The sequence below is a fragment of the Patagioenas fasciata genome, chromosome 5 (assembly GCF_037038585.1).
Source record: "Patagioenas fasciata isolate bPatFas1 chromosome 5, bPatFas1.hap1, whole genome shotgun sequence".
Classification (NCBI taxonomy): Eukaryota; Metazoa; Chordata; class Aves; order Columbiformes; family Columbidae; genus Patagioenas; species Patagioenas fasciata.
The window spans coordinates 13778894-13793279 of NC_092524.1; the positions used below are offsets into that span (position 1 = coordinate 13778894).

At 40.6% G+C, this 14386-nt stretch overlaps 1 long non-coding RNA gene across 1 annotated transcript in view; it reads right to left on the reverse strand.

Moving 5' to 3' along the window:
* The window catches only part of LOC139827995 (uncharacterized), a 46476-nt gene extending 35068 nt beyond the window's left edge, over positions 1-11408 (reverse strand). Inside the window, exon 1 of the long non-coding RNA XR_011739148.1 lies at positions 11032-11408. This is a non-coding gene — a long non-coding RNA (uncharacterized lncRNA). The remainder of the gene's footprint in view (positions 1-11031) is intronic.
* Between the last annotated feature and the right edge of the window lie 2978 nt (positions 11409-14386).

The window sequence follows — 14386 nt, forward strand, 5'->3', positions numbered from 1 at the left end:
CCTCTTCTGCTACAAACCTCTGTAGAAACAATGCTTGAATATCCTTACACCAGTTTATTCAGTTCCCTGCGCCAGGTGGGTGGTACTGTCCCTATTGCTCATTGCTGTACATGTATGCAAATATTTCTGCCACATCTTTCAGAAAAAGTAGTAGAAACCTTTATATTCCCAAAGTGCTATTTTAAACGTCTTAGTCTGAAAAAATAGTAATGTCATATTTTTAGCATCTATATTTTAACTACAAGTATTTTCTTATTGAACGCTCTAATTGGAATAGCAAATTAAAATAAACAGTGTTAACTTTCTAAAGCATTCCAATGATGGCAGAGAAGAACTAAAGGAAGTTCAACAAGGGCAGGTGTAGGGTCCTGCACCTGGGGAGGAATAACTCCAACCAGTACAGGCTATGGGTGGACCTGCGGGAAAACAGTGTTGCAGAGAAGGACTTGGGAGTTCTGGTAAACAACATGTTGACCATGAGTCAACAGTGTGCCCTTTTGGCCAAGAAGGCCAATAGTGTCCTGGGGTGCATTAAGAAGAGTGTGATCAGCAAGTCAAGGGAGGTTATTGTCCCTCTCTACTCTGCCCTGGTGAGGCTGCATCTGGAGTACCGTGTCCAGTTATGGGCTCCCAGTTTAGGAAGGACAAGGAATTACTAGAGGGAGTCCAGCAGCAAGTGACAAAGATGATTAGAGGCCTGGAGCACCTGTCTTATGAGGAGAGACTGAGAGAGATGGGTCTGTTCAGCCTGGAGAAGAGAAGGGTGAGAGGGAATCTCATCAATGCTTATAAATAGCTCAAGAGTGGGTGTCAAGAGGATGGGACCAGACTCTCTTCAGTGGTGCCCAACAACAGGAGTGGGGAAACAGGCACAGACTGAAACACACGAGCTTCCATCTGAAGAGGAGATAAAACTTCACTTTGAGGGTGCCAGAATAGTGGAGCAGGCTGCCCAAAGAGGTTGCGGAGTCTCCTTCTCTGGAGACATTCAAAACCTGCCTGGACACATTCCTGTGCAGTCTACTCTAGGTGAACCTGCTTTAGCAGGTGGGTTAGACTAGATCATCTCCAGAGGTCCCTTCCAGCCCTAACCATTCTGTGATTCTGTGATCACTTCCTATTATGGTAAAGGCTAAGATATTAAGTTCTCTTTCTATGAATTTAAGCAGAACTTGCAGTAAAACTTGAAGTGTATTCAACATCAGATTGAGTGGATTAGGAAAACATATTAGATAAATATTATCAGCCCTAGTGAATTCAAAACACCACTGTCTACAGTATTTCCAGTTCAGAAGACTCACAACTTAGTAAGTGTAAAAACGTTAGTGCTCCAACAAAGCAAAGTAGTCTACACAACAGACATCCTGAATATGAATATAGATGTAACAACTTTTAACCTGTATTTTTACTCATATCCATTTTATACCATACTGTATTCATATATCCTTCTTCCCAATATACATTAATAGGACTCTGGGAAAAGGTCTGCTTTTTTCACATTCTTTTAACTTGGCAGCCAGAGGATTTTGCATAATTTTTTTGTGATTCTGAATGTTACAGAAAACATTACCATGAAAAAGATCAATGTAATAGTTTTATGTGAAGTACACTCCTGCCCCTATTTGAAGTGATGCGTTCCTGAAACCACAGACTTTAGAACAGCAAGTATCTTAATAACTTCAGTTGAAACAAAGCATAAATATTAACCTGCCAATCACTTCTATTAATTGTGTACCATAGCTGCAGAACTTCTGTACTGGATTTTACATGGACAACAGAAAAATCATTTGAAAGTTGATATTGGAAGAACAATGCAACTTTAGTGTACATTCAGAATATAAAAGTTATCCTGGTTATGTTGTTGGCAATATCCTTTTTCTTTAAAATGTTGTCCAAGATGAGGCTTTGGAAAATGTAGCAATTTTCAGCAAGTTGCTAGTCAGCATTGCTATTTACATGTCCTCTGGAAATCTGCTGTTTCTCTAGGCAAGGTAAAGACAGCATTTCCATCCATTAGCCCAGGATTAGTCAAGAGGTTGCGGTTATTCTGAACCCTCCTTTTCTGAAAAGAGTCCCAAGTTGTACTCAGAAGTCCCGTCAGCTATGAAAAGTAAGACTAAATGCAACACTGAGATCAGCTCAGTTCTGAGACAGAGCTAGACCAAGAAACATGTACAAGTATTTCCTGGTTTGGTTCAATATGATCGCTCCCTCATTTTTTTTTTTTAAAAAAAAAAAGCAGCACAGTTCAATACAGTGGTCATTATTGTAGCTGGTATAATTTAACAAATGTTTCTAAACAGCAGTAACATAGGAGTCATGAGCAGGGGCAAGAAGACAGTTACCTAACATTACTGAACAATATCTAGTGATGGTTATTGCCTGGAACACAGCAGAAGAATGGAGAGAATGGAGTTGGGAAAATGAGAAGCATAAACTGATGACAACAGAAGATGAGTTAGGTTCATTTAGATTCAAGATACTTCAGATGTTTCCTCTCCCACAGGTACTTCCCCTCCTATTCAAAGAAATAGCTGCAGTACCACAGAATCCACCATGTGGTGTCTGTTAGCAAATGTTGACTTTTTCATGGCGACTGGTGTAGGTACATCTAGATTGTGTATTTAAACATCACAGTTTTGTTTTCATTTCTTGCAAGAAGCATTTGACTGAGGTTAATGTTTTATATCAACAGAGTAAAAATAGCTAATTCTGGGCCCAAAGGTCATACACATCAGCACAACTTGAGTTCTGAAGTGCTTTTAACCTTGGTTTTTCCTTGTAAGCCAGGTCCTTTAAAATATACAACACATTTAACCCAGTCTCATAAGCATAGGAGAAAAAAAAAAAAAAAAAAAAATCACCCAAACATTTTCACTGTTCTTGGAAGACCATAATCATATGACAATCAGAGGGGTCTGATTGTAGTTGAGACAATTCTTGCCAGGAAATATGTAAGATAAATACAGTTCACTTTACAGAAAGGAATACCAATCAAAAATATCAGCACACAGAAAAAAATACATCTTTCCTATCTGATTCATTAGAATTTTTGGCACCTCAATTAAGTTCTGACAAGCTAGTATTCCAGGCACAGTAAAATATTGTTGTTCCACTAGGCTTGCTCCAATGTTTAGTCATAAGATCCATACAATAATAACAGAACAGTGGCCTATCTTGACCAACAGTACATTAGTTATTATCTGCAGCACAAACACCTACCACTTTATACTAACATTTTGGCAGTTAATCTAAACATAGCACTTAAAGCTACATCATAATTTTGAGATCTAACTGGGTCATTTTCCTTCCAGCTGGCACCAGTAAAAAGTATTTTATAACAAAAAAGTAAATGAAACTTTTTTTACGAGGGCTTTTTTTTCATTCTTTAATGGCAGGAGCACAAGTATGATTTCAAGCACACACGACACATTTTTCAAGGCCTGTTCGCGGCGATGCTAGCTGGGTGAATTACGATAAGATTTATTGTGCAGTGGTGTATGTCTAATTTTCCATCTACTGCTGGGAGCTTCAGTTGGCGGGAACTAACAGAGACGCCCATTATGTACAGCCTGGTTTAAACTGTGGTTTTGGTGCAAACTCTCAGGGACAGGAACTTGCTGCACATGCTGGCAAGAAGACAAGGAGAAAGTTGATGAAAAGATGAAAAAAGGACTTTCTAAATGACTTCTTAAATATTTGTTATCCCATCCCTTCTCCAAATTGTTTTGTGGTAAAGGGAGAGGGGAAAGAAGGGAGAAGTTAAAACAGATTTTCCTGTAAAAATTGTGTCATAGTCAATGGATATAAAGCTAATGACTACTTCTTACTGTAGCAAGGTCCCCCACTGACAGCATTCTAAATGAATAGGAGCCCACTGGTACAAATTTCTCAGTGCTTTACTCCCCCCATTTTTTCTTCCTCCCTTCCCCTCCCCGCTACGTCCTGGAAACACAAGTCCCTTCTTAATCAAACATCTAGAGACTTCTTTCCCTTACCTTCTTCTACCTTACTCTGGTTTTCTCAAATGTTCCGTGAACACTCTCAGCTAGCTGACTTGACACAGCCCATGCAAAGTGAAGGTGGATAAAGGAAATAACAGAAGGAGGGGATGAGGAGAGGGGAAAACCAGAACAGACAATATAAGAAAAACAAAGTCCTGAAGGTGTAAGAGAGGAGCAAGACTGTGGAGCTCAAGATTGACAGCAAGAGATGTATGCAGGATATGAGAGGTTAGCTGAGATGGAAAGAGAGCTTGAGAAAAGGAAAAGGTTAGAAAGAGAATATTTAAAATGGGAGTGGAAAAAACAGTATGAATAATGTAGTGGGAGGGTGCAAATAACAGATTAAACAACTTATTCAGAGTAGCGCTGGGATCTGTCTCGCCGAGCCATGAAGCACAACATCATTTTAATACGCTGAGCACTTAATCTCAGAGATGTAGCTGGAGACAAATTCCACAACCACATCTCTGCTTCCTTGGGAACAGCTTGTCAGGGAGATAGCAAACAGTACAACACACCGTGCTTCTTCTATACCAGAGCAATGGGGGAAAATAGATGATTTGTGTAGTCTGCTCCACAGCTGGAACTCCATAAAGGCATTTTACTTTAACAATGCAAACCAAGCAAAAAGTGAAAAATACACAACAACCATAGACCTGATATTCTTTCTCATTGGTTTGCAAATATTCATATATCCAAACACAGTATTACACTTTAGAGTACAGTGTGATGACCTAAGAATAATATATTTTTATATCTTTTGGCATATATTAGGTACCATCTACTATTCTCATAAAATCTGCTTCAACTATCAAATTTAATGTCCTCTTTTTGATTTTCTCAGGGCGTGAGTTCACTATCTATAACCTAGAGTGTAGTTCTGTAGCCACACACGGGATGGCACTGTTAAAATTGGTCCTTACACCAAATCTCTCCTCTACTCTGACTCTGTAGGCAGCAGATTCAAGGCAAAGGTAAGTTTTTATTCCTAGAATTGTATTTATTCACCACAAACTGACATCACTTATTTTTATGCCTGGTTACTCAGCTATATTTTTACTTTGTATCAAGCATGGAAAGCCAGTGCCTGTAAATGTATTAATGCTATGATTTTTGGAAGGTTTGGCAGCAGAAAGAAGCAGCAAGCGACTGGGTGCGGTATTACAATGTGCAATGTGGTATTCCATTCTCTCCAGAGATCTGTAATTTTATGCATGTTGAAAAAATGTTAAGGAAACTTAATGTACAGAACATAAGGAACCAATTTTCGTCCTTAAGGAGAAAAAGAAAAATAGAAAAACAAAAAAACACCTTTGGGCTGTACGCATTAAAAATATCAGTCCAAATGGAACCATTCAGGAAACCAGAGCAGGGAAGAGAGAGGGTAGGCAGAGTTAAGAAATAACCATTAATTTTTGTCTGCCTCCTCTTTGCAGCCATGTCTCTCTTAATCATTCGATTCATTAGCACTCTATAATTGTATGTCAATGTGACCATAAATTCTATACATGGGCAGACCAAGACTCCCTTGTACCACATTGTCTGACTCAGAGGACATCACAAAACGTTTTTGTTGTTAGATAAGTGCATAGACAGAACAAGGTCCAAAAAGACAGATGAAGTACAGCTAGAGTCCACCTAAAGCTAAGTTTCAAAAAGGCAAGCTTTCTTCAGATTTCTGCTATTACACCCTTGCCAAAAATCCCCTTCTGATCTCTAATCAAGCAATCAACTCAACCATATGCAGAATAGCAAGGGTGACCCTACACCATCATGCAGAAAACAACACGGTATTGTACAGTGCAGCACTGTTCTATGTCCCTACATAGCAGCATGGCTCCAGAAATAGCATATACCTGTAGGTGATATTTAAAAAGAAAACCCACACATATGCTTTCAAAGATGTTTAGTACAACATACACATTGTGTGGACTGTAGTCTGGAACAGTATATTATATAATACAGTGCCAGACAGGCTTCTCAGCATTTAGATTCAAAAACAAGTACTAGACATAGCACATCCTTGATGCCAGTGCCTTTTTTTGGCCAGCAAGAAGGGGTACAAAACTCAGTGTTGTAGAAAATAGTTATTAACATCTGTCCTTCGACATCGGGGGGATGGAACTGCATATTATTTTGGTATATCTTCATCCAGTCTTGTATAAGAGCTAATGGTAACTGCAATCCTCTTCTCCACTTATGTCTCAACTTGAGAAACAGGCTAATCACATAGTGCTGTAGTTGCCACTAGCATAAAATAGCACCACCACATCAATAATATGTCCTTCCAGATAACTGGGTAAAGCCCTCTGTTGCCTTTTAGACAGGAAGAAGTTCCACACCCAGAAAAATTCCCTTGAGAAGAAGTCAGAGATCTTTGGGAGATACCGATTTGGTAGAAGACATGGTAAGGAGGGCATAATTATCTCAAGCATCCAATGGATTCACAGCACACAAACCAAAACAGGCGAGCTGAGGTAACCTCAAAGATTCCCAGCATTGTTTTCTATAAACTGTCACCCACATCCTTGTCTTTCTCTATCCCATTTCTTTTAACAGATGGTTCAACACAAGGAGCCAGGAAAACTGTCCTCCCACGACACTGGCACAAGGAAATCTGGCTATGCTTATGCTTCTCTAGACTTTACATATCTTGCCCAACATACTCTTGTCATAACCCAGACCAAAAGAGATGGAAAAGAAATGGGCAACGAATGCTGTCCACTAGCAAATTAACTTCACAAAACATCCAGTTGGTTAGGGTAAGCATTTTAGGACAATAGCACCCCTTCAGGTCTCACAGGGATTTTAGCATGGCTCAAATTAGTGGCCTGGGCCTTGGTTTCTGGCCATGAAAGAGAGATCCATCGGTATCTGCTGGCAACTGGACAAAAGTAAGAGTGCACACCACAGCTTTCTTAAAAGTATTCACAACTCACATGAGCAAACCAAATTCTTTTTTCCAACTAGTATTACACACAGAATTTTTAAGCTCATAAACCAAAATAAAGGAAATTTTCAAAGGCCATTAATCACCAAATTCCATCTGCCACTGACCTTTGTGCTGGAAAATCTCCACATAATATCAAAGACAAATTTCCCCTGCATTTGATTATGAGTTGTGTTGAACTTCACCACCACAACACATATTGGTAGAAGTACTGTTGCCTTCACGTTTAAAAACAGAGGAGCATTTCTTTGGATAAGCCCAGTTCCAAATTACTTTGCAATGCTTTAAGACTTTGAAGAAACCCCACTTTCACATGTATTTCTAATAAGAGTAACAAAAGAAACAAATGCCATTATGCTCTATCGTGAAAAAAAAAAAAAAAAAGTAGCATAGAAGAACCCAATAAACTAATTTACTGAGGAAAATAATGTTAATAACCAGATGGACAAAACATTAAGGACACCAGATTACACTACCTCTTTCTTTATATCTAACAATTTAAACACAAGACACAGAACTCACCTAGGACTCAACAGGTTTCAGAAACAGCAGTGCAAGGTTTTGCAAGTGCTTGTAGCAAACCCTTCTAATTTTGCAGATGTAAGCCTTCCTTCCACAAGCACAAAAGGCAGAGTTTTCCCTCTACCTCGTTTCTAGAAAACAGGTGTAATACCTTTCTGACTTGTTTGTGTGTATGAGAACCTGATGTGTATCATGGTGTCTTCCAAGAAGGGAGATTCTTCATTAAACAGAGATTCAAGACACCTGTTGCAACATTTCAGTTGCCCAGGTGCCTTCTTCCTCACTGACATCCACCTGGGCAGTACACAGATGGATTGAGGGGGGTTTATTCTTCCTGAAAAGCAAGGACAGCTTGAGCTCACCTGTACTTTAACGTACTAGGTCTACGCTGCCATCCCAATAACAAGGAGCAAACCCCAGTAATGGCAAGATAAAGTCAAGGACTGTGCTGCTTGCAGTCCACACTGATGCAAGCTTTGCCAGTCTTCAGTTTGAGAACTACACAGGTACTGGGCCTGCTTTAGACAGTCCTGTCTTGGATTTACTATGGCAGCTGGCTTTGGTGAAGTCAAGGTATTAGACACTCCCAAGCAGTGCAGATGGTGCATCTAGGTTGTTCACTTGTAATCCAGAACTTTCCAGTCAGATTTTTCATAATGAAAAGGGAGGACTGGAAGAGAGGCAAGAATAATTTTAAAAACCCTCAGAGCTCCCACCTTTGCTGTAATGTACGGGGGAGTCCTGCAGAGTAAGATGGCAGAAGTAGCAGTTGTTCTCATTCTAATACACCTCTAGCAGTCACATTCTCCACTGATTAGCTGGCATGCATATCTTTAAAGAAATTTTAAAAGGAATCACAGACAAAAATGCCACTTTATGAAAAAGAAGAAAGTGAGAATGAGTTTCCATTTCTGGTATTCTGTCACATTTCAGTGTAATGTGCAGCATGAACTAATTATTGATAGGCAAATTATTTACCAGAAATTTTCACTTTTGCAATATAGAAAGTATCAGGCTTAAGGTGACTCTCTGAAGTCGTCAAGCAGCCCTAGACCTCAGTATGCAGAAGAGTTTTGTGCTCTGTGAAAGGAGGCAGAAACACTGCAAGATAAGGAAAGCCACTCCCAAACACTGAGGACTGAAAGTGTTTACTGGTCATTTTCCGAAAACATCAAGCATCTTAGGGCTAGGATTTTCAAAGGGGCCTAAGAGAATTAGGTATTTCTAAACCAATTGCATTTCAGTGGAATTTAAATACCTCTACTTCTAAGTCTGCCTTGAAAGAGATTTAAGGTGGCATTTTTTCTTTTAATTTACCATTCTCAAGCTTGGTGTCTTATTTTCAGTGAGCACTGTGAGACATAACACAGCCCCCTCAGTCAAAGCCTTCTGGTGCACCAGGAACTTACCACTGTGGCAATTGTAGGACTAGAATTTCTCTTAGCAATTTTTCATTTTTGTTTCTTACAGTCATTCACACATTAAATCATTGTCTTTCTTGCATTTGGATAAAGAAAGCAAGCATAAGAAGAATGCATGATTCAGAAACACAAGCAGATTAAGTTCCTGATTAACATGAGGTAAAAATCCCAACATCCATTAACCTAACAAGAACCCCATTTGCAGATTAAAACAAACAAACAAACAAAAGTGTGAGAAATTATGCATCTGTTCCCATGCACGGCAGTAAAAGCTAGGAAGAGGCTTGCACCCAGATAGCTACATTTTGGGTGCCAATATTATACTAATTACATTAAAAATGGAAAAGCAGAAACCCTTCTGCCTTCTTCATTTAGCTCATAACCACTTTTTTCCTATTTTGTTTTTGTAGAAAATGAGTGTTTTTCCATTTAAAAGGTGAGAGCCACTCCGTAGTTACAAGTGGTACTTTTTGACTTTCTTAATACAACCCTGTGGCTACAATTAACACAACTGATAAATAGCAGATCAAATTAAGGCCTGATCCTGTGTTACTTATAGGTGCAATCCTTGCAATAAATTGCAGGTTAAGCTGTTGGAGGTAAATGAGGAGAGATGGAAAGCATGATCTATGGTGCCTGAATTTTAAGTGTTCAGACATGAAAAGCAAGTGTGTGAGAGAAGATAAGCAAATACCAAGACAGAAAATTTCAAAATTTTAAGATGCTTTAGTGATTAGTGTAAGATTCCAAATGTAGGTGAGATGCATGTTTTCCACAAAGCTTTAAGAAAATGTAGCTTTTTTTTTTTTTATTTCGCTATATGAGCTATTTAATGCTTACTTTTATCCCTCACATGGGAATAGCACTTTCAAAAGAGAAAAAGAACATGATTTTTCTTCTCATTATTTCAGAGTGCTTTAGGTTCATTTCAGAACTTCATTGTCTTTGAAGTTTGGGGAATAAGGGAATGCACACTGTTTCCATGCATGGTCTTATTGTTGTGGAAATCCACTATTTCATCCTCTTAAAAATGAATAAATAACTGAACCAATTTGAAGTCCTTCACAACCTGCAATTCTTACAGGCATCCTAAGACTGTATACTGTCTGATCTTTTTCGTTTGCAATTCAATCACAAACTCGATACAGCATAAAAATCAAAACATTTGTAAAAGAAGTGCGTGCTGTCTTTAAGCATGATCCGTCTAAGGATTTTTAGGGAGGGGTTAAATCAAGGAAGGTAGCTTTATGAATCGTGTGAGGCATATAACAACCAATAATAATACTAAGATTGTATCTGGAAAAATTCTGTGCACTTACTGCCAAACACTGAACCAACTGTCCACTTCCTGTGACACAAGTACTCAGAACTTCAAATAAGCAACATATTACGTGAAAAAAAAAAGAGTAACCAGATAATCTAAAATCAGACACTGTCCTTTATCCCATGAGGTCCTGGCTAAAATATATTATGGTAACTCCACTCTTGACGTCATCACACTACTTATCAAGACAGTACTAATGAGCTGTTCTACAGTCTTCATTGCAGCCCCAACACTTTCCAAACATCCTGTTTGGTAGGGTGCCTAGCAAGGTTGCTCAGTTACACCTTTCTTTCCCTTTCTCTTTCCACTCCCCCCCATCGCTGATTAAGCTCAAGAGAACACTGGGAACAAAACAAAAGAACATGCTCCAACCTCTACCTTTTGCTTCTTCTACTGTGAGACAGAAAAAAACGGTATGAATTATCAGCCCTCACACTCTCAGATAACTTTGACCTCTCTTCACCCAGGCCATGTTTGACCCATGAGATCAGAAACTGATGCCAGCTGGGGGCACTTTGCCCATTTGGCCCTTTGCATCAGCTCACAGTCCAACAACAATCACCTTTGTGGTGGAGCCTTAATATCAGGATTCAAAGCTATTCTGCTCCGACTGCATCATCAACAGCCTCTGGGTCCCATTGATGATGGGCAGACATACCTAAGACAAAATCCTCAGCAGTAAAGGCTGTAGTAGAAAAAAATGTAGGCTGGGTCAAAATTTAAAGTTGTAAGCTGAGGCATCAATTTTCTCTGTTCATACCTTGCAACTACCTGAATTACACAAAGAAGAAAAACTCAGCTTTCCCATACCTATTCTTAGGTCTTTCTGAAGGAGCTTCTGTTTCTAGTAGCATCGTGGGAGTCACACTTGGTCCATGCTCTTCGCCCCACATCTCAGTTACACCAGCCCTCCCCAGCTCCTCCCAGCAGGCTGCCCGCAGCTCCAGCCACTCGGTGCCAGCACTCACAGGGGATCCGATGGAGTCAATGCTTCGACTGCTACCTGCTGCCCCTCGGATCAAAATAAGCCCAGTTGGAGGAGGGCTGGAGATGCTGGGAGGCTGCAAGGAGCGGGAAGGCAAGGGTGTATTTGCACCCTTCCCCGCCGCCGCTGCCCTGAAGAAGTGGCGGGGCCCGCACGACAGCAGGGACGCCCAGAGGGAAGAGCTGGAGCGGCGGCACCGCTGCCCTCAGCCGGCCCGGACTGACGGTTGGCCGCGCAGGGCGCGCGCCGTGCCGTTGGGCAGCCGTTACCAACGGGCGCCCGCGCGTGCGGCGCAGGGCGGGAAGGAGGCGCAAGTCGCACGAGCGCGGCCGCGGCGCTGAGGAGCGGGGGTGAGCGGCTACGGCTCAGCCAGGCCCGGGCTGGTGCTGGCCGCATCGTCCTGTGATGTACTCCAAAAAGCCCCAGGGCGGTGCTTATGTTTAGCTGCGACGGAGCAGAACTACCACGATGCTGAATTTGTGAAACACTGGATGGCATCTTAGAAAGAAGCGTTCCACCCCCTGTCAGACTAAGAACTGGGTAGTAACAACCGATGGGCATCACTTTGCAAGCTGGCTGAACTTCGTGGTGTTGCTGCCTGCTGTAACAGTCTTCCCCACCGGCTGCAGGAGGGGCTGGTGATTTCTGATAATCACATTAATAATAATGCAAATACAGCAAATGATCATTAAACAATTTATCTTTCATAAACTGTTGCATGTGCATACACGTACACATGGGAGAAGTGAATTCCATTCTTAGTACAGATCACTGCAGCTCAGTGAAATAGCATAATGTGAATATTCATACTTATTCATTTCCCTTGAAATAACGCCTCTTTTTCTTTAAAATAACCTAAAGCTGCTAGAATATCTTAAGCTTCCCTCCTGTAGCTGGAGTCATATAAAATGAAATCAGTGTTAGGGGCATTTTGCGGGCTCTGTCCACAGGAGAAGCTATAAAGATAAGGTCATATATACCGACTTATCCCCCACTTTTTCTTTCAAACAGTATTGGCCAAAACTAGAAGAATTTGCTGGTGTCTACAGTCACACTCCTCAAAAAATGTAGTTTGTGCCTAAAGGTTTTTCCAAAAGTCTTTTTTTTTCTGCACAATCTCTCAACATGTGGCAAAAGACTTGCGTTTCTTCTTGTGTGGGTGGGTGGGTTTTGAGGGATTTCATTTTCCCCCTTCAGCACTTACCCTTTGGTTTTCCAGCAGCTGCAGCTATTCTAGTGGAATTAACTAAGACTTGCATCAAGTGTGTATTTCCTGATGTTTGAATAAAAGATATTTCATTGTGATGGAGTAATTTGATCATTAAAATCAATGATGTCCAGATTTCTGGATGAAGACTGCTAAGTTTTAAACAGATCCTGCAAAAAAAGGGATAAATTTAGCATCCTAAATATTTTAGATCATATGATGGACTTGGCAATTCAGTTGTATATAGATTGACTGTTTTGATTCTCTGATTTTCTTCTGTTAAAAAAAAAGGGAGGGGGGAGAAGGGGCTGTTGCAAAACTCCTCAGTAAGGACCTTCATTGAAAGATCAGGCTGCAAACTTGATTTCTAATTTGCCCACAAACACTTCATCTACCAAATTACCACACCATGTTCCTGACTAGGAAAGGGCTGTACTCATTAGCAGCCCAACAGAATGACTGTAGATGCTGAGGAACGTGAAAAAGAGCTGCAGCTGTTGGCCAAGCTCAGATGCTCTCATTAGTTACTGTCTCCTGTGGCCACTGCTGAGCAGAAAACCATCAGGCTAGGTGGACTTGTAATCTAACCTGGTAGGACAGTTACTGTGTTTTCAATTTTTTAGGTTATTTGTGAACACACAATAACTATAAGAATATTATTAGCCATCATGGGCTGTTGGTGGCAGAAGTACCTTTCCACTTGCCTTTTGTAGTGTCTTGCAGGTTAGGGTCCTGCTGTGTGACGGTGGATCATAGCATAATATTTACATTTCCTGATTTCCAACTACAGCCCTGCGTGGCTTGACTTTAAAAGGAGGTTGGTCATGTGTCTGAAGTGTGTGAGGTACCTCATTCATAAAATGAAGTCTAGATGTTGTGTAAGTAATGCAAGAGTCAGGGGGGTTTTGTACTTCACATTTACAGCTTTTGAGCTTACATCCCATTTTTGAAACCTAATTTAAAATGATTAGTTGGTTTCTTCACACATCCTGTTAGTAGCTAATTAACAGAAGAGTGGCAAAAAAATACCCAAATAATCAATATGCATTTCTTTTGTAATTTGATTAAGGAGAGTTATTTAAAGCTCTAATAATTACCTATTTTCTTACCTTATGATCTTTTGCTGATGAGCTACAACAGCAACCAGACCTCTAAGTAGGTTTTACTACAAGTATAGAAGCTTTCAAAGTCTATGGTGTCAAAGTAAATTAAAGTGTCCCTAAGTAGTTCTTAATACAACTGACCACAGTGATTTCTACAGGGCAATTATGTTTTACTGTGTCAATCATCCAATCGGCATTAATATAAAGCAGAACAGCTCTGAAAAAATTTGTTATGGACTGTCAAGAACCCAAATGCTAACCTGCAATAGCCTTTATATTATTAGTACCGCTAAGGGTCAGATTCCAATTAATTTGCAGATTTAACAGTCCTCCACTGTAGTGGGTCTTGATACAATTAAGCAATAATAGATGACAGGAAGGATACTTCCTGGCAGTTAACTACCAATGGCAGTATTTGCAGGCCCTTAACCCTGCTGGTCATTAACTGCTCAGAGACGCAACCTGGAGCTCATATTTTCTATAGTAAACCATATATTAAAGAAATAAATCAACTACTATTTTTCTCCCCTTCTTCCCCCCTGCTACTATGCAAGCTGCTGCTGTTGGGCTACTGTGATAGTGATTAACTGCCACAGGAAAATCCCAGTGCAAGTAACCAGTGGGGAGACAGACCATCCCTCCGAACCTTGTAATCCTGGAAACCCCTAACTGCAGGGTGTCCTGCGGGCTCCCAAGGAACCTGCCACTGCAGCTGGTGAGCAGAGTTCGTATTCTGAGGCTGCATTTCAGTACTCGGCCAGAGGGAGAAACACATCTGAGGGAAGGAGAATGGACCTGAGCGGCGGGAGAGCCTCAGTTGTCATCTTGGTTGTGATCGTCACTCATTCGGTGTCACAGAAGTGGCTTGGC